The following is a 23138-nucleotide window of genomic DNA, read 5'->3' on the forward strand; positions in this document are numbered from 1 at the left end:
GGGAGGGGGGGATGAGGGAATGGAGGGAGAGAGGGGAAGGTTTAGAATTGTCACGGTAATTTGTATAACTATTGTTTAGAAAATCTGTCCGATTGAAGGAATTGTTGCTTTTAGTTTTTTTTTTTTTTTTTTTTTCTCAAATCAATAGTCACTCCTGAATAAATAAAGTAACATTAAGGACTGCCACAATGATGTGAACAAAAGAGATGGGATAGATTTTGATTTTTGAAGTTGAAATAATGTCTCTTAAATCAAATTTCGCTGATGTGGCAAAAAAAAAAAAAAAAAAAAAAGAGAAAAAAAAAAAAAAAAAAAAAATAATAATCTTTGAGAACTACCAATCCTACCCCACCTGCTTTCCTTGTGGCGGTTAGCTTGGAAAATGCGCATCTAGCTCTCTTCCCTTGCCAGATATATTGATTGACCATAGATTGAGCTTTAATAAAGAAAGTGTTAGGTACTAGAATGGGAATAGTCCTGAATAAATATAGGAACTGCGGCAGGAGTACCATTTTAAAGGCAGCTAGTCTTCTGGACCAGGATAGTTCCGTTTTTGCTAAGTCTTGGAGTTTGGATTGTAATTTATCTAAGAATGATAAATAATTGGCTTTAAAAAATTCTGTTGTTTTGGGTGTTAATGTGCTAGATATTTTATACCAGTGGTGCACCATATATATGGGTATAGATGTTCCATCCTACTTCAAATGTTAGGAGGAATATTAATTACCAAGATACAGGATGTAGTGTCGTTGACCTTGTAGTATGACATACTGTTGAACATTTTAAGTGTTTGGTGGATTGACTCCAAGGATGTCTCCACATTTGTGACCATGAGTATGACATCATCAGCAAATAAGCTAATGGTGTGTTCTGAGTTACCAAACTTAAATCCTGTGATTTGAGGATGATTGCGGATGTAACTCGCCAGGGGTTCCATAAGAAGATTAAATATTAACGGGTGCGGGCACCCCTGGCGAGTTCCACTTGTAATGGTAAATGGAGTGGATAGTACTCCTGATGTGTACACCTGGGCAGATGGTTTTGAATGTAGAGCCATAATGGCTGAGAATATGGTGCCGTGAAATCCAAACCTATCCAACACCTTTGCAAGATACCCCCAATGTATTCTATCAAACGCCTTCTCTGCATCCAAAGCTAGGAGCAGAGAATGCTTTTTTCCAGAATTTGCATGGTGTATTACATTAATTAGGCGCCTAGTAGCGTCAGTTGTTTGACGTCCCTTTGTGAAACCAGATTGATCCATATGTATAAGTTGTGGCATTATATCAATTAGTCTCAGTGCAATTAACTTAGCATACAATTTTACATCATTATTTAGCAATGATATTGGTCTGAAGTTCTGTGGAATAGATGGTTCTTTTCCAGGTTTAGGCAGTGCAATTATAAGCGCCTTTAACATTTCTAATGGGAAGGTGGAGGAAGCGGTCGCAGCATTAAATATAGAGGTCAAGTGGGGCGAAAGAATGTGTATGAATGTTTTGTAGTATTCTCCTATGTATCCATCGGGACCTGGGGATTTATTTAAAGGTAGTGTATCAATGGTCTTGGAAATCTCTTGGGTTGTAAAGGGTGAATTAAGGTATAGTAATTGGTTTTTATTTAGGTATGATAGAGAAACTTTCTCTAGAAAATTGTTTATAGTGTCAGGGGTTGGTTGTATGGTATGTGGGTCATCTGCTAAGTTGTATAGAGAACCATAATAATGACTAAATGTGTCAGCAATATATTGTGGGTGATAGTGTTTTTCTTTAGTTAATGAATGTGTTATGTATGGAATTTTGGATTTATACCTACATCCCTTAATGCGTTGTGCCAGAAGTTTTCCTTGCTCTATTGCCGTTTACATAATAGTTCATGTTTGATCTTCTGGCAGATTTTTCAAAATTTTCTAGAAAAAGTAAACAAAGCTCATATCGCAATTGGGATATATGTTTAGATGTAGCAGGTGTAGAGATTTGTTTATTTACTTTTTCTAAATCGTGAATTTTAGTCGTGAGATCTAAAATTTTCTGCTGGCGCCGCCTCCTCCTCCCTGCCCCCAGTTTGATAAATATACCCCTCATTAATCCTTATGGGCATTCCAAAGAACAAACTTATCTGTTACTGAATGCTCATTTTCACTAAAGTAATGCACTAAATGTTGTTCTAATACACTTTTGGTATCAGCTTCCTGTAAGAGAAGTGGGTTAGCTCTCCAAATTGGAACAGGGTTGGAAGAAAAAGAGTCTCTTATTGCCAGTGTTACCAATGCGTGGTCTGACCATGTGATATCATTGATGGATGCTGAGATTGTTCTGGTAATGTCCATTGGTCCACGAGGAATAGGTCTATCCTTGAATAAGTACCATGCGGGTTAGAAAAAAAAAGTAAAATCTTTTTCTCCGGCATGGAGGCATCTCCATGCATCAAATACGTTTTGGCGGTGTATGGATTCTTGGAGTGTTGGGAGCTTTCTGGTAGTATGCGACGTAGAGTCGAGGTGTGGTTCTGGTATTATATTAAAGTCCCCACACACTACCAAAGCCCCTTTTTGATGAGCTCTAATCTTTCAAAAGAGTTTGTTAACAAATCGTATTTGATGAGCGTTTGGAGCATACACATTCACAATGGTGTATGGTGAGGAATTTATGCTGCAAATCAGTATTATGAACCTTCCCTGTGGATCTGTGATTACTTTGTAAGATTGGAAAGATACCGTGTCACGTATTGCAATAAGAACCCCTCTTTTTTTTGAGTCCATATTAGCAGTAAAAATATGGGGGAACTGCCTGTTTGTGCATTTTGGTGGGGATATAGGATATACTGCTGAAGTGCGTTTCTTGTGCATATAGAACGTCGCTTTTAAATTGTATATTTTCATTCCACATTGATTTGCGCTTGACAGGGTGGTTAAGGCCCTTAACATTCATGGAAAGGAAAGTCACCCCCATTTGTACTGCCAAAAAACAAGCATGTGGTATTTTACTTACATGAGTGTTCTTTTGTGGAAGAAGGGCTCCCTCTTGTGGTCAAAATCGGTATAGAATATGTTTGCAAGAGCTAATGCAGATTTAAAATGGTTTGTACTCACATTGAAGACCTTGCATCATGCTTTTTCGTTGTGGTTTTGCATATGGAAAAAGTGGGGTTGTCGTAGAGATGTTATCTCGGAGGAGACATACCAAAGGCTGTAAAGGAATCTGTAAGTTTAGACTGTATTGGAAGAATATGTTATAAAGAAAACATAACTGATTATGAACAAAAAAAATAGAGAAGTAAACGTACTTCGTAAGTGTAGTAACTGAACTTTTTGAACCAAGTATGGGTATTGTATACCCGAATGCAGCATTTTGCTGCTTAAGAGTATTCAGAGGGGTGAGTCGTGAGCCGAGAGAGGCTGTTCCTCCCCAGAACAGTATATAGCATGAATATGTTTTCCAGATGGTCAGTGCTTTTTAGCATTTTTGGCTGTGACCATCTGCCATTCAGGTTTTACACGTGAGGTGCTCTTAGGGAGAGAAGGATTGTTATCAGGCTCTGGAATGATCCCTCCATTCTTTTAGCAAATACAGTCCTTTTTCCAAGGAATCTACATTGAAAGTGTGACCTTCCTTGGTGATTGTGATTTTTGTGGGAAAGCCCCATCTATAGTTGATCTGATGGTTCCTGAGGGCTTTAGTAATTGTAGCTAAGTTCCGTCTCTTTTGGAGGGTGTACTGCGACAGATCCGCAAAGAATTGCAGGTTTTGATGTTGCAGGGGTACATGCTCCTTGGAACGCATCGCAGACATTAATTTTTCCTTCACATGGAAAAAGTGTAGCCGCAATATTACATCCCTTGGTACTTGATCAGGGAGGTATGTGGGTTTGGGCAAGCGATGGATCCTATCTATGGTTACATCAAGATCTGTGAGTTCAGGGAGGATATCTTTAAACAGGGTGATAGTATAATCAGGCAGGTCATTCTGCTGAACTGTTTCTGGGATCCCTCTAATTTTTAAGTTGTTTCTTCTGCTTCTGTCTTCCATGTCAGCCATTTTGGATTTGAGCCCTTCTATTACTTCCTCTATCTCATCATGTACATCCACCAAATCATTTATGATGGATGCAAACTCCCCCATCTTGCTTTCAATGTGTTCCACCCTCGATTCCACTGCTTGGATGTCTGTATTGAATTTTTGCATGCAGGACATCATGTCAGTTTGAATTGAACTTCTTAGTGATAGTAACATGTCTTTTAAGACAGTGTCCATAACAGGCATGTTATTTGTTGGGAACACTTCAATGCTATCTGACAGTTCTCTAGTGTCTTCCCCTGAATCACTGCTGGGACTGGCTGCTGAATTGCATCCAGATCCATCCATCTTAAATCTGGCTTTAGCTGGGCTTGCAGATTGTGGGGTGTTAGGGCAGGACTGCGGGCTGCGGGGAGACCCATTATTAAAGCTATTTGAGGCCTTTTTAGCTTGGTGGGTTCTGGGCTGGGGTAGATGTGCTGCCGGCGCCATCTTGCCTACCTCCATGTGCTTGCCATGATAGAAAGTCCATCAGTTTTTGGGGTCTCCTTTCTCTTCCTGGTCATGGTCCCTGTCACGGAACGTCCCACACTTCGCTTGAGTGCTTCTGTCAGTATACCACTTCCTTGTAGTCTGGATACAGATATTCCAACCACTCCCAAGCATAAAACAAGGCAACACTTGTTTCACTGCTAACATGGACTATATTATTTAGAATCAAAATTACAAGACTTTATATGCCGTTGGAACCTCCTCTAACAATACAACTTTAATCTAATTAACATGAGCTAGTTTTCTAAATCATTTACCCAGACTAGGTGACTATTCAATACACATTACCATAAACATCAACACAGGGTTAATTATAACAAATAACAATGCGTGGAATACCCATAGAACCTGTGGTAAGCCAGACTAAACTCATTTACATTAAACACATTATAGCAGAGAACAAGACAGGTAGTTGGAGTTGATGACACCAGCATCTCCTCACAGTATGTGTCCCAACAGTATGAATCAGTCTTATCAGCAGGGGGCTTGCTGGAAGAATCCCCCCTCCCTCTACAGGGACACACATCCCAAATGACCACAGCAAAGAGTCCACAACAGAATCAAACAACATACAATATATACATTGTAAAGTTTGGGGAACCAGCTAGATCGCAGGACACAGGCTTTTCACTCAAAAGGAGATTTATTGAACTTAAATAGCTTTACAGCAGCAAAAACAAAGAAAAAAGGTTTCAGTCTCACCGACTTGCAAAGTCCAGAACTGCTATTGCAGTTAAACAGTCCTTAGTTTCTGTTGCAGGTAGCTTCCCCTGGCAGGAGGCTTCCAGGCAGGACACTGCTGTTCACTTTTGTTGCTGCACACCAAACACCATCCACCATCCACATTCTCCTCTACACTCCTCCACACCCCTCTCTAACTTCCTGTCTTGTTTTCAACCCACTTCCTCTGACAGGTGAGTTAACCCTTTTTGTTCCCTTAAAGGGACTACAGTCCAAACAGAGGGGAAACATAGCGTCCTTCCAGGACCCAGCCACGGCGTCCTGTACATATCCCCCCCCGTGCCCCAACGCCATGGAGGTGGAGGCAACAGTGGAGCTCAAACAATGGACTCGGGAGAGGGCATCTGCATTTTGATGCAGTCTCCCGGGCCTATGCTCCACTACACATTTAAATTCCTGGAGTGCCAGGAACCACCGAGTAACCCTGGCATTATTCCCTTTACCCTGTCTCAACCATGTTAAAGGGGCATGGTGAGAAATCAGCCTAAACTTCCTCCCCAAAAGGTAATATCTGAGGGATTCCAGAGCCCACTTAATGGCCAGACACTCTCATTTAATTATAGCGTAGTTTTTCTCTGCTGGTGTTAACTTCCTACTGAGGAAGACAACCGGGTGCTCCTCTCCATGAACAACCTGTGACAACACCGCTCCCAATCCTACATCGGAAGCATCAGTTTGGACAACAAACTCTTTTGAAAAATTGGGTGCTACCAGGACAGGGTGTTGGCACAGTGCCGACTTGAGCTCCAAAAAGGCCTTCTCAGCGTCTGCATTCCACTCCACCATGACCGATTTCTGACCCTTAGTCAGATCGGTCAATGGAGCCGCCAACGTGGCAAAGTTGGGTACAAACCTCCTGTAGTATCCCACCATGCCCAAGAATGCACGTACCTGCTTTTTTGTGAGGGGACGGGGCCAACTCTGCATAGTCTCTACCTTGCTGACCTGAGGTTTCACCACCCCTCTACCCATGATATAGCCCAGGTATTTCACCTCCTCCATTCCCAAAGCACATTTTTCAGGGTTTATTGTAAACCCCTCCTTCCAGAGAGAGTCCAGCACTGCCTGGACTTTGGGCAAGCGTGATTCCCAGTCTCTGCTAAAAATGACTATGTCGTCCAAGTACACTGAGGCATACTTCCGGTGAGGTCGTAAAATCCTATCCATTGCTCGCTGGAATGTGGCTGGAGCAGTTTGCAATCCAAAAGGCATCCTTTTGGACTGAAAACTCCCCTCTGGGGTAGAAAAAGCAGTTTTCTCTCTAGCAGCCTTAATCAACGGGATTTGCCAATATCCCTTGGTAAGGTCTAATGTAGTGATAAACCTGGCTGGACCTAGTCTCTCAATAAGCTCATCTACCCAGGGCATGGGGTAGGCATCAAACCATGAAACTTCATTAAGTTTCCGGAAATCATTGCAGAATCGCAGAGTCCCGTTGGGCTTCGGTACCAACACAATCGGGCTCGACCACTCACTCTGCAATTCTTCAATAATCTCCAGGTCTAACATCTTCTTCACTTCCTCTGAAACAGCCTTCCTTTGGGCCGCTGGGATGCGGTAGGGCCGGACAAAAACTTTGACTCCTGGTTTCGTGATGATATCATGCTCTATGGCACTCGTGAGCCCTGGCAAGTCTGAACATTTTTCTTTATTTCTCTGCAAGAACTCCTTTGCCTGCTGACTTTGGGTTTTAGACAGGGTATTTGCTACTTAGACACTCTCCACCCCAACCCGAGGCTCCAATCTTGCACTAGCCAGGGAGGTCACTGGTTCCCTCTCTGTCCAGGGCTTTAACAAGTTTACATGATATATTTGATAGGGTTTCCTCTTACCCGGTTGGTGGACTTTATAATTTACCTCTCCCACTTTTTCTACAACTTCAAAGGGGCCTTGCCACCTGGCCAAGAATTTACTTTCCACAGTGGGAATCAACACCGCTACTCGATCCCCCACTTGGAAGTTCCTTATTTTAGCAGCCCTATTATAGACTCGTCGTTGAGCCTCCTGGGCTTTTTGTAAATGTTCCTTGACTAGTGGCAACACAGTTCGGATCCTCTCCTGCATTTGGGAAACATATTCAAGAACACTCTTATGCTGACTAGGATCACTTTCCCATTCCTCTTTAACAAAATCCAGTAGTCCGCGAGGTCTCCGCCCATATACCAACTCAAAGGGCGAAAACCCAGTGGAGGCCTGGGGCACTTCCCGGATAGCAAACAGGAGAGCTGGTAACAGACAGTCCCAATCTTTCCCATCCCTTTGTACAACACTCTTGAGCATAGATTTGAGGGTCTTATTAAAGCGTTCTACTAACCCATCCGTTTGGGGATGGTAGACCGATGTGTGCAGCTGTTTAATCCGGAAGAGCTTGCACACATCGGCCATAACCCTCGACATAAACGGGGTGCCCTGGTCCGTTAGTATTTCCTTGGGAAAACCAGTCCGTGTAAACAACTGGAATAATTCCCGGACAATAGCCTTAGAGGAGGTATTCCGCAGGGGTAGCGCCTCAGGATATCGGGTGGCATAGTCAAGGATTACCAGTATGTAGGAGTGACCTCAAGCCGACTTCACCAAGGGATCCACTATATCCATGGCTATCCTCTCAAATGGGACCTCAATTATGGGCAGAGGGACCAAAGGATTCCGGAAGTGGGTCACCGGAGCGGTCAACTGACAGGTGGGACAAGAGGTACAGTATCTCCTTACCTCTGCTTTCAGACCTGGCCAGTAAAACCGGTCGGTGATCCGTGCCTCCGTCTTTTCAACTCCCAGGTGTCCCCCTAAAACATCATCATGGGCCAGGTCCAGGACCTTGCGTCTATACTGTTGGGGTACCAATAATTGCTCTACCACATTTTCTCTCACTTTGGTAACCCGATAAAGCAATTCATTACATATTGCAAAGTGTGGCCACATTCGCACCTGGCTCTTGGGGAACCCCATTTATTACTACAACCTGTTCCCGTGCATGGGCCAAAGTGGGGTCCTGCATCTGGGCAGTACCAAATGCCCCCTGAGGAACACCCAAATCCGGCAAGGCAGGGTTAACGGCCACTTCCTCATCCTCTTCCCCCAGCATTACCTGAAGTGGGGAAGGTTCCCCCCCCTTCAGTGTTTAGGTAGGTCTGTGAACCACACATTTTGACATCCTTAATAATATCAGCACTACTTTCATCACCATTAACCAAATCATTAGCATTTTCATCAACTGGATCCACACTAGGAACATTCGGCATTTCAGGGTTATTCCTCTCAACAGCAGGAACAGAGGGACTAGTTTCTCCCCAGTCTCTGGACCGTTCAGGTAGTTCTCCTTGTCCCCACAGTTTTGCAAATAATGGACAGTCTCGTCCTATGATAATATCATGTACCAAGTTCTTTACCACCCCCACCTCTTGAGTACCAGTGCCACATGCTGTGGAGATGGACACCGAGATGAGAGGGTACTCTCTAGTGTCCCCGTGAATGCACACCACCTGTAAAGTTTTTCTTACCGGACCGATCTTCCCAATTACTCTAGGATGGACCAGGGTTACCATGCTTCCGGAGTCCAACAAAGCCCGGGCAGGGAGGTGGTTCACTTGGACTTCACACTCGAATTTCTCTTCTCCAAGATCAATATGTGTTGTACATGCTTTCTGGGCATAAAAAGACCCCCTCCGAAGAACCCCGCATTCCATGGGCTCCTCTTGCAGTGGGCAGTGGGCCCGGGTATGGCCCCAGGAATGACATAGCCAACATTGTACATCCCCTCCTCTCCGAACAGGAACAGATCGCTGAGAAGGTATCGGGAGTGACTCTTGACCTTCCGGGGTGTTGGTTCCAGGGCTCCGGGGAACGTCCTTTCGAAGGGCCGCAGTCGAACGAATATGCCGTGGCAGACTGGGTCCTTGGCGCTTGGTAGGGCCAAGCAGATCCTCCACCACTGTGTATCGTTCCACCATCTCAACAAGGAGGTTCACTGTTTTGGGGTCTCCATGGCTGACCCACCATTGAAGGTCGTCTGGTAGTGACCTTAGGTATCGGTCCAGCACGACCCGCTCCACGATTTGGAGGCCAGACAACATTTCGGGCTGCAGCCATTTTTTTACCAGTTGCACCAGGTCATGCATTTGAGACCGTGGTGGATGATCTGGACGATACTTCCATTGGTGCACTCGTTGGGCCTGAACAGCTGTAGTTACCCCCAAATGAGCCAGTATTTCTGCCTTTAATGTTTGATAGTCTTTAGCGTGATCTGGTGGCAGGTTGAAGTAGGCTTTTTGAGGATCTCCGGTTAGGAAAGGAGCAATTAGGCCGGCCCACTGGTCCTGGGGCCACCCTTCTCTCTCTGCCGTCCTCTCAAATGTAGCAAGAAATGCCTCTACATCATCACTCAGGGACAATTTCTGCAAAAAATGTCTTGCCCTCATGGTCACCTGGTTGCCAGGGGCAACAGCCGCTTGCTCATGGCCCTGAGAAAGCTGCTGCATTACTTCTTTTAAGGCAGTCACCTGAGCCTGCATAACCTCTTGCTGAGTCGCTTGCTGGGCTGCCAACTGGGCCACCAACAGGTGAGCGTTTTCTTGCTGTACCTCCAGCTGGGTTGTTAAGCGCTGATTAGCTTCCTCAAGGCGAGTCTGCGCTTGTATATTAGCCAAGGACAGCTGTTTAATTAGCTCCTCCATTGCTTCAGCTTTCAGGGTTTGTGCGGCTTTAACCCAGGACATAAATCCACTGTACTGTCCCTTTAAATGTCAGTTTTAAGCCCAATACACACAAAAAAAAAAACAGCAAGAAAAATGCCTGTTACTCTATCCTGCCCGCATTCGAGCACCACTTGTAAAGTTTGGGGAACCAGCTAGATCGCAGGACACAGGTTTTTCACTCAAAAGGAGATTTATTGAACTTAAATAGCTTTACAGCAGCAAAAACAAAGAAAAAAGGTTTCAGTCTCACCGACTTGCAAAGTCCAGAACTGCTATTGCAGTTAAACAGTCCTTAGTTTCTGTTGCAGGTAGCTTCCCCTGGCAGGAGGCTTCCAGGCAGGACACTGCTATTCACTTTTGTTGCTGCACACCAAACACCATCCACCATCCACATTCTCCTCTACACTCCTCCACACCCCTCTCTAACTTCCTGTCTTGTTTTAAACCCACTTCCTCTGACAGGTGAGTTAACCCTTTTTGTTCCCTTAAAGGGACCACAGTCCAAACAGAGGGGAAACATAGCGTCCTTCCAGGACCCAGGCACGGCGTCCTGTACAACATATATACACGACTGAGTCCGATTAGTACAGCTCAGACTGGATTTCTAATTCACCTCACAAAGAGTATTGTTCCCTTGAAAATCCAGGGCCCATAATCAAAAGGCAAGAGGCTTGCATTCAGTCCTCTCCAACAGGCTCTGCCCCGGCTAGGTCTGTCACATTTCTCCCCTTTCGGCAGGAGACTAACACAGGAAGAGACCCCAGACGGGTTGACTCCAAAGCTAGTCCATAGTTCCAGTCCTCTACTGCCTGTACCCACACAGTACCCCAAACAAATTGTTCCAAACAGAGTATTACTCACCCAGCCAACCTCTGCCTCTCTCAGAGAACATATCCACCGCTGGGGAGAGGCCCGGACTGGCCCTTCTCCCTGGAGTCCTTTCTGCCACTGGAGAGAAGACAGGGGGACTGGGCTCACTCCATCCTGCTGTTGGGGATCTGGGCCGACTGCCCAGCATCCCTGGGGTATACAGGTGGGGACTGAAGCCCCATCCACCGAAACCAGATCAAGCTGCAGTTGTGAGGTGATGACTGCATTTTCTCCTTGGATCCTGATCTGCAGCTCGCGATAGACTGCCACCTCCTCACCTTGGGCCTCCACAGTTGCTGCAGGTGTGGGGCAGAGGTCTTGGACCCTCTGTCCGGCTGCCAGCACTTCTGCTGGGGGTTTGCGAGGTGGTTCCTCCTCTACAGAAACGTCTATCAAATCCCCAGTCTCTGGAATTGCTAAAAGTGTGGGACAAAGGTCTTGGACCCTCTGTTCAGATACCAGATCTTCAGCTGGAGAAGTTTGTTGTAACTCCATAGATGCTGCTGGCAGAAAATCACATGTCCCTGTCAGTGTTGTGGGAGAAAGGCCGACTACCTCTTCTCTCAAGAAGGCCAAAGCCACTGTTGGTGCTGAGCAGAGCACAGTGAACTTTGGCCCTGATAGCAGCTCTTCTGCTGGAGGGTCATCAGGTTGTTCTTCCTCAGCAGAAAAGTCTATCAAATCCCATGTCTCTGCAACTGATGTCTGGGGATAGAGGTTCACCATCTCCTGTCCACGCAACCCAGAAGATGCTATCATTGCTGGGCTGAGGTTAGCAGAGCTCTGCCCTGTTGTCAGCACTTCAGGTTTGGGGATGGCAATCTCCGAATTTTCCACTGCCGATTCTCTGGCATGCTGCTGAACGTGTTCTAGCAGTTTCCTGTATGCCCTTTCCAGATGCCGTTCCTTCCTTAGCAAATGGTCCAGATCAGGTTTGAGCTCTGAGACCCCTGCAAGACCGAGCATAGCCTCTCTATATTCTCGCAGGTCCTCAAGGGCAGGTTCCCCTTCATCGCCAAACACAAAATGATCTGTAAGGCTCTCCCACAGCAATCCAGGGCCTCCAAAGTCATATCCCTCTGGAGAGCATTCTGTTGTCTCCCCTAAATATCCCTCCTCTGCGTGCCATTGCAGAGCCCGATAACTATTGTCCAGCTCTATCTCCTGCTGGACCAGCCTGTCCAACTCAGTCACCCATTGCTCCTGGGGCCGCTCTCCAAGCAATGCCATCCGCAATTGCCCGTTGGTCACTGGCCCATTGCTCTTGGGTTGGAAAGCACTTGCCCTGTTTTATACCAGCGAGCTGGAGGGCTCCAATCCAGAGCTCCACCCGAATCTGCTGCCTGAGCTCCAGGTATTCATCCTCAGACACAGTCCTGGTGTATATTGAAAGGATGATCCGCAGCAGCCCTGGGAACTCTGATACCAGGTCCATATCTCTGCTGGGGTGACTGAAGTCTGCTATGCTGATCTTGGATCCAGTTAGAGGTTTGGATGTCCCAGACTGCAGGAAGCATCCCGCTGCTTGCCACCAATGTCACGGAACGTCCCACACTTCGCTTGAGTGCTTCCATCAGTATACCACTTCCTTGTAGTTTGGATACAGATATCAGATATTCCAACCGCTCCCAAGCATAAAACAAGGCGACACTTGTTTCACTGCTAACATGGACTATATTATTTAGAATCAAAATTACAAGACTTTATATGCCGTTGGAACCTCCTCTAACAATACAACTGTAACCTAATTAACATGAGCTAGTTTACTAAATCATTTACCCAGACTAGGTGACTATTCAATACACATTACCATAAACATCAACACAGGGTTAATTATAACAAACAACAATGTGTGGAATACCCTTAGAACCTGTGGTAAGCCAGACTAAACTCATTTACATTAAACACATTATAGCAGAGAACAAGACAGGTAGTTGGAGTTGATGACACCAGCATCTTCTCACAGTATGTGTCCCAACAGTATGAATCAGTCTTATCAGCAGGGGGCTGCTGGAGGAATCCCCCCTCCCTCTACAGGGACACACATCCCAAATGACCACAGCAAAGAGTCCACAACAGAATCAAACAATATATACATATATACATGACTGAGTCCGATTAGTGCAGTTCAGTTTGGATTTCTAATTCACCTCACAAAGAGTATTGTTCCCTTGAAAATCCAGGGCCCATAATCAAAAGGCAAGAGGCTTGCATTCAGTCCTCTCCAACAGCCTCTGTCCCGGCTAGGTCTGTCACAGTCCCCGATGCCGTAGGGTGTAGATCGCTCTATTTGTGGGAAGAAATCCCCCTCTGGAAAGCCGATTAGAGCCACTGATGGTTTGTGGGAAGAGGAGCTCAGCTCTCACGCTGCCATCTCCGTCCCTGGCCGGCCACGCCCCGGAAGTGCCACTTATTTAAAGAACCCCACTTCTTTGGAAGAACCCCCTGCATGTGTAGCCCCCTGCATGAAAATAGTCCATATTTCTCAGTGAATATTCCAGTTCAATCCATAAGTGTAGATATCCTCCACCGCTTGTGAACATCCAACAACACTCAACATGCTCTTGTAAAATAACCTGCTCACCAAACAGCCATGACCTCTTTAACAAAAAGAAGGTCAGAATTTGCTTGTGCTGCAATTCTGCAGCTTGTTGTGGAATTTCGAGATATCCAACACTGTGCTCTCCTCTCCTCCATAACGAGTACATGAGTTGAAAAAAAACAAGGAGGATTCAATAGCGTAATATTACTTGGTTTTGTTAAAACATCAATAGTAAATAAAAATTGCCTGCTTACATTGATAAGTGTCTGTGTTCCGGCACCAGATGGCAAAGCACGTGTGGTTGGGTGGATATCACGATATGCCCTGCTCACACTGGGAATCGGTGTGCGTTCCACAAATGACCTACTAACTGCAAAAACCAACGGACACTATTCTGTACTCCTACTTCTGGATCTTTCAGCTGCCTTTGACACGGTTGACCACCCCCTCCTCCTCAAAAAACTTTACTCCCTCGTTCTCCTGGACTGTGCTCTTCAGTGGCTCTCATAAAACCCTCTGACAAAGGAGGCAACGTAGTCTTGATGGACAATCAAGACTACGTACGGATGTGCCAAGACATCTTGGATAATGTTGAATGGTATAAGACCATTCCAAGTAAATTCATACAGAGGTCCTATGTCAAGTTTTATGATCTAATACAGTCCGCTTTGGACAAGGAAGTTATCACTAGAGACCAGTATGAATTTATTCGAACAAAACACCCACGTATGGCCACCTTTTACAGCTTGCCAAAAATCCATAAGAACCAAACCAAACCTCCCGGAAGACCAATTGTCTCCGGGAATGGAGGAATCTCAGAAAACTTGAGTAAATTGATTGACTCTTTTTTACAACCCCTGGTCACAAGTATGCCTTCCTTCCTCAAGGATACAATGCATTTACTCCAATTGATTCAGGAAATATCTCTTCCACCCAATTCATTTTTTGTGGCCATTGATGTTGAAGCCCTGTACAGCTCGATCCCCCATAACAAGGGGATCGAGGCTGTGCGGGCACTCCTCCAGAGAACCAGCAGTTATGATGGAGCTCTGGGTGAGTTCATCATCGATGGCCTCGAATATATCTTGAACAATAATTTTTTCCTTTTTGATAACTCCCACTACCTCCAGGTACAGGGCGTGGCTATGGGCACATGTTGTGCCCCGGCCTACGCCAATCTGTACCTGGGGGAGTGGGAGAAGGCACTCCGAGAGGACGAGGGCCTCGCCACATGCGTAAGCTGTATACGTATGTGGCGACGATACATCGATGATGTCCTCCTAATCTGGGAGGGACCTGAGGAATCACTATTGAAGTTCTTTGACCACATTAATCACAATGAACGCAATCTTAAGTTCACTATGACGTATGATCGCGATCAAATACATTTTCTGGATGTGCAGCTAAGACGTACCTCTGAGAATTTCATCTCTAGCACCTTATTTCGGAAAAGCACCGCAGGAAATACCATCCTCCATGCGGATAGCTTTCACCCTATAGGTTTGAAGAGGTCTATTCCATATGGACAATACCTGCGTTTACGCAGGAATTGTTCCGACGAGGTCCTCTTCAAACAGGAAGCACAAAAGTTACAAATGAGACTACTAGCACGTGGTTACAGCCGCTCAACTTTACGCAAAGCGTACAATCGTGCAGCTGCACAATCCAGACACACATTGTTGTTTGGGGAAACGACTAGGGGTGACTCAGGTATGGATCATACTAGGGTGATCATGCGCTTTTCCAAACAACATAATGAGATCAGAAACATTATCCGTAAACATTGGCCTATACTCCGAGATGACCCCAAAGTTAGTAGGTTTATTTCAGATACCCCTTCAATTACTTTCAGACGAGCAACCTCATTAAAGGACAAACTAGTCCAGAGTGAGTTCAAAACGGCACAGAGGAGACGTAGGCATTGTTCCATCCGGGTATCCTTCCCTTGTGGACACTGCTCTTGCTGCCCATACATAAAACGTGAAAAAACCTTTCTTCTCCCAAATGGGACAACTTTTAAGCCGTCACACTTCACCAACTGTCAAACACGTGGCGTAGTGTACCTTATGTCTTGCGAATGTGGAGCACACTACGTCGGAAAGACTAAACAAGAGTTTCACCAGCGCATATCTAAACACATCTACCATATGCAAATTGGTAACCCGTATGTGCCCCTTGGGAGACATGTGAGGGAAATTCACAACTACAGAATGCCCATGGTATCCTTCGCCGCTCTCGACCGTATTCATATACCAGTGCGAGGCGGCGACTGGAATAAAATTCTTTTGCAGCATGAGCAGAGGTGGATATTTAAATTAAACTCCACCCTGTTCCCAGGATTGAACGAAGCCGTCTCCTTTGCTCCTTTCTTAAAAGGTTTTGTCTCTGGCAAAACACAATAATCATGTCCCCCCCCCCTATATTCGGCTATGATATAGTCTAAAGTAATAGAGAATGGTTGAAATTAGCAACCAGGTCCTGCTCCCTCCCTTTTTGCAGTTTCAACTGCTCCACCCCCTCCCTGATGTTGATCCAACGATATCTACTATTACTTTTTATTGATCTGTTTTTGTTTTTGTTTTCCTGTTTTATTTTATCTTCAAGCAATGAGATAAAATTATCTACACATATGATTGAGTTGTTCCTGTTTTTAAATACTGAAGCTCCATACACGATTTTGTATATATAAGATATAAAACAATGTTGTTAATTTTGAATTGTGAACAAATGCATTGTGTATATTCTGTATTAATTTTCTTCTTTTCCCTTTGAAGTTGTTCCTCTTTTCGCCACTGGGGGAGCTCGGGCACCCTCTCTGCTGTCATCCCCAAGGCGGGGGTGATTTATGACGTGCCTTCCCGGCAGGGTGAGGGAGGTGGGACGAGCCTACCCGCTATTAGGCGGCTCCTCCCCCCCCCATGTTTTTCCCCTTGGGCGCTCGGCCGGCCACCGAGCGCTGCATTGAGAATTTCTTTCTCCCTGCCGGCGGCATTCCGGAACATCCTCGGATGCCTGGCGTCACCGCGCATGCGCGGGGCCCCGCGCGAGCGTCGTGACGTCATAGGCATCGTGAGATTTCGGCGAGGATGACGAGAACTCGGAGCGCAGCTTTTCCAGAACGCCGGGGAGACCACACTTGGCCGCCATGTTTGGCCGCCTTACCGCCCACCAGGTGACCATCACCGGATTGCACACACCTGGAGAGATAAGAGGCAAGGTATACATGCCTCTTTTAATCATGGGTATAAAAGCTTACATCTGTGATATGATTTCAATTTCCTCCTGCCTGGCGACCTGCAAATACACCTCGCTGTCTGTCACTTTTTTTGCTGCTCCTTGCGTTCTATCACACAGTAAGTACACTCTCACAGCCTTGTTTTGTATAGCATCATGTTGCCCCCAAATAATAGGGGTTACCTACCCCTATGATTTACAATAACATACAGTCTTTTGACCACCTATAATATATGTGGCTATACCTTTTACAATTATATACTTTCTTTATTTTTATTTTTAGACTGGCTGACTCAGCTTCTGGATACCATCACCTGAGTCTTATACAGCCTACGGCCAATCTTGTGTTGGCCAATAGGCAACAGTCTAGATACATGGGATAACTTGATGCATTCACATGTGCCATTTAGCACTTTTTTAAGGTAATGCTAATACATTACTTTGTTACATCACTAGTCATTGTCTCACATCTTTCTTTCCCCTCCCTCCCCATCCCGGTTGCTCTCCCTTCACCCCCAACCCAAACCCCACACCCCCCCCTTCCCCTCTTTCCCCCCCTCCCACTTTCTTTCCCAACCCTCCCTTTTTCTCCCCCTCCTTTCCCTCTCCTCTTTCCCTCCCCCCTCTTTCCCCTCCCCCCCTTCTTTCTTTCCCCTACCCTTCTTCCCTTCTCCAACACCCCCCCCCTTTCCTCCCCTCCCTTCTTTTCACGCACTGGCACGCATTCGTACCTCACACACTTCCCTTCTATGCACCACTACATTCCCTTTATTGTCCTCCTACTATTATCACCACTCCCCTTTTCAGCACAGGCACAGTGTTTATTGCCCTCATCACATTCGTTCTTTGTGGTTTAGAACTCCCCAGTTTGGCTTGGGTTATATATATCATACCTACAAAGTCTTTGACATTTTAAAGGCTTTTTTAGACCATAGATAAAACCCAATTATCTTTATATGGATTTTTTAGTTATTTTTTAGTTATTTTTCTTTCCTTGCCAATCTCCATCACAGGTAATTGGTGCTCTCCGTTTGGTTGTCTGCTCTGGTGAGCGGTGCTCTAAAGTGTGGCCTCTCGTAAGCCACGTTGTCTCTCGCCGTCCCGGTCTGGGGTGTGGCAGCGGTAGAGGAGGTTGGAATCACCCTCTGGCGGAAGAGGATAAAGCATTTTAAACTTTTAAAAGGGACATCCATGTGGGAATTTATGTTTTTCATTGGACATACGTCTATTTGGTAACTATACTGTACTGTACTGTTGCATCGCACAATTAATGTAGCTCACGCTATATATATATATATATTTTTTTTTTTTTTGGAATATGTATATGTAGACCAACCTTATTCTTATGTTCTTCCCAGCAGACTTATCCTCTGAAGAAGACCCCAGTCATAGGGGTTGAAACGGGTCAGGTCTAATGTTCATGACATAATATTGCTATGAACAAATGTCTGCTTTTGTATGTTCAGCTTAAAAACTTTTAGATAAATACCCACTGAAGCTCATGGCTTTTTAACTCTGATGATATATGTTATCTATTCAATAAAAGCGTATATTTTTTCATACTATATTGATTACATTTCTTTCTTGTGCTGCCTAAAAACCCCAATGTGGGGAAACATTCCTTTTCGCTCTCATCCTACCTATCCCAATGCACCTTCAGTGTCACTTACAATTCCACTTCCTCCACTCCTCTTCCCTTCTCTGTTGGGGTCCCCCAAGGTTCCGTTCTTGGACCTCTTTTATTTTCAATCTACACCTCTTCCCTGGGTCAGTTGATAGCCTCTCATGGCTTTCAATATCATTTCTATGCTGATGACACACAAATCTATCTCTCCACCCCTCAACTCACCCCATCAGTCTCCTCACGAATCACTAACTTACTAACTGACATATCTGTATGGATGTCACACCACTTCCTCAAACTCAACTTGTCCAAAACCGAGCTTATAATATTTCCTCCCCCACGTGCCTCTTCCCCGGACTTCTCTGTCAAGAGCAATGGCAAAACCATCCACCCGTCAGGGTGCTAGGTGTTATCTTAGATTCTGAACTCTCTTTTCGGCCCCACATCCAATCACTTTCCAAAGCTTGCCGCCTCAACCTCCGCAACATCTCTAAACTACGTCCCTTTCTAACCAGTGAAACCACAAAGCTCCTGATTCACTCCCTGGTTATCCCTCACCTTGACTACTGCAACTCACTCCTCATTGGCTTACCTTTAAATAGACTATCCCCCCTTCAGTCCATCATGAATGCTGCTGCCAGACTCATCCACCTTACAAACCGCTCAGTGTCTGCTACCCCTCTCTGCCAATTCCTCCATTGGCTACCACTCGCCCAACGAATTAAATTCAAAATACTAACAATAAGTTACAAAGCCATCCACAACTGTGCCCCCAGCTACATCACTAACCTAGTCTCAAAATACCAACCTAATCGCCATCTCCGTTCCTCCCAAGACCTCCTGCTCTCTAGCTCCCTCATCACCTCCTCCCATATCCGCCTCCAGGACTTCTCCCGAGCCTCGCCTATCCTCTGGAACTCCCTACCCCAATCTGTCAGACTGTCTCCAAATTTATCCACTTTTAGGCGATCCCTGAAAACTTTCCTATTCAGAGAAGCCTATCCTGCCTCCATCTAACAACTGCACTATTTTCTCCATTAGCTCATCCACCACAGCTATTACCCTTTTGTATAACTTGACCCTCCCTCCTAGATTGTAAGCTCTAACGAGCAGGGCCCTCTGATTCCTCCTGTATTGAATTGTATTGTACTTGTGCTGTCTGCCCTAATGTTGTAAAGCGCTGCGTAAACTGTCGGCGCTATATAAATCCTGAATAATAATAATCAATGTTCATACCTGCTGGCTGCAATGTGTTCAGCTGATATATCAATTTAGTTTCATTCTGTGACACCACCCGTTTAAGGTGAGTGCCTCTCCAATGCTGTGAAATTTTGTCTATTCCATAGAATGTAAGTAACTTGGGGTCCATTATTATGATGCCTCGACACGCTATGCTTTAGGAACCCATTTTTGATATTGGTGATATGCTCATTGATTCAGGTACATAACCTACGGGTGGTCCTACCCACATATTGCATGGGATATGGGCATTCCAGCACGTAAGTAACATATTGTATTCAATATCGCACGTGATCAGAGGGTGAATTTTATGAAAACTTTCAATTTTTCTTTTCTTTCTTTTAAGAGTGTTACATGCTTTACACCTAGTGCAATAGTGGAATCCTGTTCTATCTAGAAATGTCCTAGCCTTTTTGGGGGGATCTGGGATGTTGGGTGCTATTTTATTTCTGAGCCTTGAAGCCCTCCTATAGATACATTTTGGTTTGTTTGGCAGGGCCAAAAAGGACTCAATCTTTAAGGAGAATTGGCCGATATGTTTTAAAAATTCTTCCTTATATTGCTGATGGAATCCCGTGATAAATGCTAAGTCGCCCTGGAATGTCTTTTTTGTAGTTTTAGTTAAAAGGGATTCTCTACCCATATTACGCATATTATGTTTTGGCAATAATTTAATTCTATGAGACTGTATCCCTTTTCAATGAACCTGTTCGTAATGACTTCCGATTGGGTAATGTAATCTTCTAAATTCTTCCATGTCTCAGAAGTCGTCCTTGGAGATGAAACGAGTAGGAAATGTATGAGTGACTACCATTCAAAGTGTGAGTGCTGAAATCCAATAATTGGCCTAGCCAGGAAGGCGATAAAAGTGTCCGGTATTAAAGAAGTTAAACAAAACTACATTATACCATAGTCCATTAAAAGAGTAATGCCCCGTACACACGGTCGGACTTTGTTCGGACATTCCGACAACAAAATCCTAGGATTTTTTCCGACGGATGTTGGCACAAACTTGTTTTGCCTACACACGGTCGCACAAAGTTGTCGGAATTTCCAATCGCCAACAACGCGGTGACGTACACCACGTACGACGAGACTAGAAAAGGCCGGTTCAGAACCAAGCGCGGCACCCTTTGGGCTCCTTTTGCTAATCTTGTGTTAGTAAAAGTTTGGTGAGAGACGATTCGCGCTTTTTCAGACTCGTGGCTTTCAGATCGTTTTCTGCCGTTCAGTTTGTGCTTGTGGGTTTGTATCTGCTCTTCAGTGCGTGCAAGCAAGTTCCGCGTGACTTTAAGTAGTCATTGTATTCTTGTTCGTTCGTTACTGGTTTTCAGGTCGCTCTTCACAGGCCTTGCTGTTCTTCAGTGCGTTCTGTTACTTCGTTCTGAGCAGCCGACCGTTTTCTAGCCAGGTTTCGTATGCGTACTCCTCGTAGAGTTCGTGCTGTGCGGGGGCTTGGTGTTGGGGTCCTGACCTTGACACAAGTCCAGTCCATGAACAGGGTGGGGAGGAGTTCATGGACCAAGAATTGGTTGCTTCAGCGTGACCAGTTCTCTCATATGTCTTTGCTCCGTGAGATCCGTGAGAATAATCCTGATGATTTCAGGAACTTTCTCAGGATGACGGACCCCGTGTTTCACCGTTTGTTGGCTTCGCTGACCCCCTATATCAGCAGGCAGGATACCTGCATGAGGCAAGCCATCACTCCGGAGCAGAGGTTGGTCGCTACCTTGCGGTATTTGGCCACAGGGAGAAGCCTGCAGGACCTCAAGTTCTTGACAGGCATCTCCCCCCAGGCTCTGGGGATCATTATCCCAGAGACCTGTTCTGCCATCATCCAGGTCCTGCAGAAGGAGTATATGAAGGTAAGATTTTTATCCTTTTATCTCACATTTTATTGTATTTAATGTTTGATAATATATTGTATTTCTTTCCTCATTCCCTAATTACCATGATTGTAATATGCTGTGAATGTCCCCTTTGTTCTTATGCATGCTGGATTTTTATGTAATTATTATTTTATGTCCTTCATACATATTTGCCCTTCAATAACCTCCCCAGCATGGTGTCTCCTGCCCTATATTCACCTCATGTAGTCACTTAACAATGTATTTTATCAGCTCTATAGTAGTGCTTTACCCCAAACACCCCCTAAAATGTTTGGAAATTTGATTTTTGATTTCAATTCAGGCAGAGTGCCAGAGGCTTTTTTTTGTGGTGTCCCCCAATTTTTTTTTACCCTCCCTCCCCCAACTGCTAAGTCAGCTGATCCCAATTCTCTATCCTCAATCATCTATCTGCTGACTTTGCCAAACCCATACACACTATACTCACCTCTTTACTGGTCAGATGTATGGATGAATTCCCCAAAGCATGTAGTGCAAGGGCCTGCCTGTATACTTTCCAATGGTACTGTTTAAAGTTTTGTTATTCTATTATTATCTTGATAGGTAATAGCAGAATGTCCAAATGTGCTCAAATGTGTACAGTGTGTATTTCTATCTTTTTTATTCTGACACTTCTTACCTGTCCAGTGGGCTGCCAATAGTGTAACTAAGGAGGGTCTGTTACAAGTAATACCCGGTATTTAGGCATTCATCTCTCAATGAAGTGAAGAGGGTTACCTGTCCAAAAGTTCCCCCCCCTATAATGTTAGAAATGGCCCATGAGAGTGGGGGAGGGGGAATATGATAGGTGTACCTTATACTTTGGCCTTGTTAAATTCCCCTTAGTAAATGCTATCTGGAGGTTGCCCCATAATGTTTGTGTATAATCAGCTTGCCATGTATCTTAGAAAAAAATAGTAATGTTTCTTGTTTTTTCCTCAACAGTTTCCTTCAACGCCACAGGAATGGCAGACTGTGGCCTCCCACTTTGCCCAGCGGTGGGACTTTCCCAACTGCGGAGGGGCAATTGATGGGAAACACGTCCACATCGTCCCACCACCCAACTCGGGGTCATACTATTATAATTACAAAGGGTTTAATAGTATAGTGATGTTGGCGGTGGTGTCGGCTAATTACGAGTTCTTGTATGTGGATGTGGGGAAGAATGGCCGGATGTCCGATGGTGGAGTGATCGCCCAGACGGAGTTCTACAGGCGTCTCCAGAATGGCAGCTTGGACTTGCCACCTCCAGAGGACAATGTTGAAGGTCTCCCATTTGTGTTCGTTGCTGATGAAGCATTTGCACTGGGGGACCACCTGATGCGGCCATTCCCGATGAGGACCCTCACCCCGGAACAGAGGGTTTTTAATTACCGGCTGGCCAGAGCCCGAAGAGTGGTGGAGAACACATTTGGAATCCTGGCCAGCCGGTTCTGATTATTTTCTGACACCCATCCATATGGCGGAGTATAAACTGAACCATATAATACTTGCCTGCTGTGTTCTCCATAATTTTTTAAGAAAACATTCAGCCAACTATGCTGGCTCAGTTGGGCCTGAGGCCAGAATCCCTAATCCATCAACACTGACGGCGCTTGAAAGTGGCCGTCCTGGCTTGCCCTCCCTGAGTGCCCGTGATGTCCGGTTACGCTACCTGGAGTTCTTTGCGGGTAGGGGGGCTATCAATATGCCAGACAATCTGTGACACCTTTTTCAAATAAAAAACAACCAAAAGAAATTCTT

Source organism: Aquarana catesbeiana, linkage group LG06, assembly GCF_042186555.1.
Source record: "Aquarana catesbeiana isolate 2022-GZ linkage group LG06, ASM4218655v1, whole genome shotgun sequence".
NCBI lineage: Eukaryota > Metazoa > Chordata > Amphibia > Anura > Ranidae > Aquarana > Aquarana catesbeiana.